Source organism: Magnolia sinica, chromosome 3 (assembly GCF_029962835.1).
Source record: "Magnolia sinica isolate HGM2019 chromosome 3, MsV1, whole genome shotgun sequence".
Lineage (NCBI taxonomy): Eukaryota > Viridiplantae > Streptophyta > Magnoliopsida > Magnoliales > Magnoliaceae > Magnolia > Magnolia sinica.
In genome coordinates, this window is record NC_080575.1 from 62,852,353 (window position 1) to 62,857,480 (window position 5,128).

The following is a 5,128-nucleotide window of genomic DNA, read 5'->3' on the forward strand; positions in this document are numbered from 1 at the left end:
ACCAAATCAACAGATTGGATGTCAAATAAACAGTACAGTGAGCCTTATGAGGATTTTAATGGTGGATATCCAATCATTATTGTTCTCATGTGGTGTGGACCACCTGAAATTTATGTCCCTCTAATTTTTGGCATAAAGCCCTAATATGATTTGTAAAAATGGATGGACGGCATGGATGAAACGCATACATCATGGTGGAGCCCACAGAGCACCATCCAGTCTCGCCCAAAATTGGGCACGTGCTCAACACAAAGCCGCGCGCGCCCAATCTCTCACTCTGCACCCTCCCTCTTCCCTCTTCCCTCTCTCTCTCTCTCTCACCCCTGCCCTCCCTCGCCGCCCTCTCTCACTCTCGCGCATCCTCTCTCTCTCTCTCGGTCCTCTCTTCACCACGCACTCTCTCTGTTTGTCTCTCTCGGTGCTCTCTCTCTCGTGCATCCACATGAGGTATCTCTCTCTCTCTCTCTCAATCTCTCTCAATCTCAATACCAATTGAAACGATTTGGGGATTTAGGGATTTGGGTATTTAGGGATTTAGGGATTTGAGGATTTAGGGATTTAGGGATTAAGGTGGGCCCTACTGAGTTTACTCAGTACAATAAGAGCGTACTGAGTAACTCAGTATGCAATCTGATTTCCTCTGTAGTGCCACCATGATCTATGGCCCTATATGATCTATGGCCCCGTATGATCTATGGCCCCACCATGATGTATATATTTTATCCATGCCATTCATCCATTTTTATAGATCATTTTAGGGCTTTATCCCAAAAATTAGAGGGATGTAAATCAGAGAAATGGAGAAAAATAAGAGAAATGGATGAATGGCATGGATAAAAATTAGAGAAATGGATGAAATGCATTCAACCTCTGTTGGTGATAATGTAGATGGGAATATGTCTCGGCATTGTTTCCCTAAGAACAGTAACATGGATGCAAAATATAACCAAGTAGGGAAATCCATCAACATAGCCCTGCAACACAACAGTTACAGAACCATGGATCAGGTTGATTGCTTCAACTTTCCTGGGAAAAGAGTCCTAATAGCAAACCAAACTCCAATTGGTATCACGAAATCCTCTATTGGCGGGACCATCATAGGAAAGTTAGTATTTTAATTGTTCAATGCATAAACATATACAAAAACTAAACATTTATGATCTATGAATAGAGATCTAATTTTTGCTATATTTCTTTGTATAGCTGAAGCATTACTTGCTTTCAAGAGTGCCATTGGTAATCCCCAACAGTTAAGTAGTTGGGTTGGTATAGCTTTCAATTTTAAATTACTGAAATCGTCTGTTAAGTTGATATAACTTTCATTTTTAAATTACTTCCCTATGCATGTTTGGTATTTCAAGGAAGCCCAAATCTTATGAGATTTGAGAATCAACTGGTCTAGAATCAGCACCTGAAAGAGTTTCAGTGTTTAAAAGAGCTAGATTTTTTTAAAAAGAGTTTTTTAACTCTTTCATTGTAAGTTTGGATTTTTAAGAACACTCAGAAACCTTTTGGGATATGAGATTCCATGATGCAAATACCTTATACTTTGGAGCTTGCATTTGGAACCAGTCAATTGGCCTGTTTTGATTTGTATGCTTTATTCAGCTCTCACCATACAAACTAAATCTTTTATCATTCTCATTCCTCAATTTCACCAAAAGTATGGATTTTTAAGGAAAACCCATAAATTATTTTGGATTTTGAGACTAAAATCTTGAGGAACTTGCTTATTTGTCATCTTGAAATTGTTTGTGCATATTGGCACTGTTGTGGGGCCAATATGCCATTATAGACCAATACGGCCATAAAGGGCCCATTTGATTTATTATTACTATTATTTTTTTCATTTTTTCTCTTTTTCCGCCTCTTTATTCATGTTAAGCATGAAGGAAGTTTATAAGCTAAGTTTAAAGTAGATGTAGGCTTATTTTGAGGATCAAAACACAAAATAAAGTGGGATTCAATGAGCTGATGTGAAGTGGACCATATTGAGACATATTGAAAGGGATATACTATTCACTTTTTTTTCCATTTTTCCATCTTTGTGTTGTTTTACTTATATATCATAGGCCCTAATCCACCAAATCATGCTTGACTTTTGGTGCTTAAATAGTGCTTACATAACAGACCTATAATTTTGTCACCAATTCATCATTACTCATGTGTAGACTTATATTCGTTATTGTATTTTGATATTAGATATTTAGAAGCCTAAATATTAAAGTTTTGCTGTTTTAGAGTCGGTTTCAGGTTAGCAATATCAGGCAGCTTGAGACGGCATTGTTTCCAAAGAATAACCCATTACACCATCAAATACATGTTCAAAACCAAAAAAAGAATACATTTTTCAGAGATCAATCTGGCCATGAACATCATTGGACCCCATTGTAGTTAGAGCATAGTTAGAAAATTACATTGATCAGATAATTCCATCCATCCTATTGATTGCTGTCACATATTTAAATAATGATATGTTCAACGTGTGAAATCAAATGGTTAAGATCGTTCAATCAGTTCAGAATTCAGATGGTGCTCCATCAAGAATGGGGCCCATGATTTGAATGGGTTAGATGGCCCTACATGTGGCACACGTATGGTGGCCAAGACACCACAACTTAAGAAACGGTGGTCAGCTGTCAGCATACTCTACCCCTACTTTTTAATTGGCACATAGCATGTATGCCTTTTACAGTTCCTTGCTTGATTATGACAATCAAACTGCTGTTAAGAACACAATTCACAAATTTCTCTCTCATTCATTTTCTGTTACTATACAGATGTACCAGTCAGCATTGTGCACTTCTTGTCAACTATAATGTAATTGTTTCATAAACAAGGTTTCTTCTTTGTTTTCAGGCAATATTCAATGAGCTCTGCAAAATGTTAGATCCTAGGAAGCCCTCATTCACACCGAAGAAAGGGAAAACTAGTGTAGTGAGGTTTGTCGGTCTATAGGGTATGTTGCTTCAGCCAGTTGAATGTTCTTGTTGCTAGTTTGGGCTTAGGTTATCTTTATATTGTATATGATCTAGTCAAGTAGCGGGTAATTAGGTACTGATTCATTGAATGGTAAGTTGGTTGTGCTGCTCGGCCTGAAGATGTTTTCATAAATTCTGGATTTGCACTTTCTGAGATTTAGTTAATAGTGTAGTGCTTGTTTGAAATACTAGAGAATCTTAACTTTTTTAAGTTTGAAATGTTATGAAAATAATATATTTTGACACTTCCCCTCCTTTCAAGTTCTTATATCCGTACCTCTCTTGCTCAAAATGAAATGTGTGAGACTATCCTGTCCAATTTGATCAGTGTCGTCCTGCATACAAACAACCCTTAAAAGTGATTCTATGTGATCATTTGCCATCATAGAAGAACATGTAAATTTTTTTTAATGTGTGGATCCTTCATGGAGGGTTGTTTGTTCTTTTACTGTCCTTGAATGTTGCTTGCTTTGGTTTTCCATTAAATGTCTAGGTTCTGGGAAAACCACGACATGCACAAAGTATGCATATTATCATCAAAAAATGGGATGGAAACCAGCTCTAGTCTGCGCAGATACATTCAGAGCTGGTGCTTTTGATCAGTTGAAGCAGAATGCAACTAAATCTAAGATTCCTTTTTATGGAAGGTACAATGTCTGGATCTTATTTAAGCCATTCCATATTCATGTTAGTTTCCATTCTGTTTTGTTTCCTAGAAGTTTGAGAGAGGTGTGAGGTCAAATGCCAATATAATATTGTTGACTCTAATCATCCATCAAAAAAAGGAAAAAAAAATGTTGACTCTAATCATTTAGAAACCTAATCGTGAATGGACGTTCAGTGATTGCAATGTATGTAGTACAATATCTCTGGAAAATAAATCCAAAATAATAATAATAATAATAATCTGGAAATGTGTACATTAGTACCAAATTTGTTAATGTTGCCAGTGCTACTTGTCTTTTGGTTAGATAAAATATGTTTATGTCTACATAACACTGCTTGTTACATTCTGTGCTTTCCCCAACATTTTCACATAAAAAATCATCTATGCTGTATCCACAGCTACATGGAGTCAGACCCTGTAAAAATTGCAGCAGAAGGTGTAGAACGGTTTAAGAAGGAAAATTGTGATCTAATAATTGTAGACACAAGTGGACGCCCCAAACAGGAAGCGGCTCTGTTTGAAGAAATGCGCCAAGTGTCTAAAGCAACGGTATTCATTTTCTTATCCTAAAGGTTTATCACTCTTATTCATTTATGTTAGTTGCCAACATGCTGTCTATATCTAATTTAAGTTCCTTAATGTTGTAGAAATCAGATCTTGTTATATTCGTTATGGATAGCAATATTGGCCAAGCAGCATTTGACCAAGCTCAAGCTTTTATACAAAGTGTCGCAGTTGGTGCTGTGATTGTTACTAAAATCGATGGCCATGCAAAAGGAGGTGGTGCACTTAACGCGTAAGTGTTGTTTTGAAATCCACTATACATATGGGCTCCACATTGATGCATGTGTTTATCCTTAAGGTACTAGATCTACTTGCAGTACCACTGGCACTAAAAGACACCAAAGTACACAAACAAGGTAAGAAAGTCTGGGCAATACTTGAACTGAAATAGGTAGCTTTGTTAATACAGATGAGTAAATAGAAAGTATGTATAGTGAGTAAGGGGCTTGAAATTGTTAGGCAGGAATGGTCCATTAGGTAAGAGCGTCACTTAGTGAGCACACCTCTCCAAGTATCAACATGGGTATATGCATCAGATTAGATGTGTTGATGCATTGAAATGGATGATCAATCTTAATGGGACAATCATTCTCCTTATGAGTGTCTCAAGATTTACCGGCAAGCTTTGTAGGCCATGCAGTTGCACAGATTGCCTAACTTGGTAGACATGATTAATGTGTCAGTTATGCATTGATGTGTATTGTGTTTATGTTGTAAGTTAAAGTTGTAACAAACTTATGGTATGCATTGATGTGTATTGTGTTTATGTTGCAAGTTAAAGTTATAACAAACTTATGGTATGTAGGCCATGGAGTTACAACCTTTTTCTCCTTTGAATTGTAACAAACTATATCGGTTGCATTTTTCTCTGTCATACAGGTTGTGGCTATCAAAGATATAATATCACCTCCTTATA

General features: G+C 36.7%; 1 pseudogene; it reads left to right on the top strand.

Annotated features, from left to right (window-relative positions):
• The first annotated feature begins 848 nt into the window (after positions 1–848).
• On the top strand, positions 849–4,448 carry LOC131238907 (signal recognition particle subunit SRP54 2-like; annotated as a pseudogene).
• Positions 4,449–5,128: the final 680 nt, after the last annotated feature.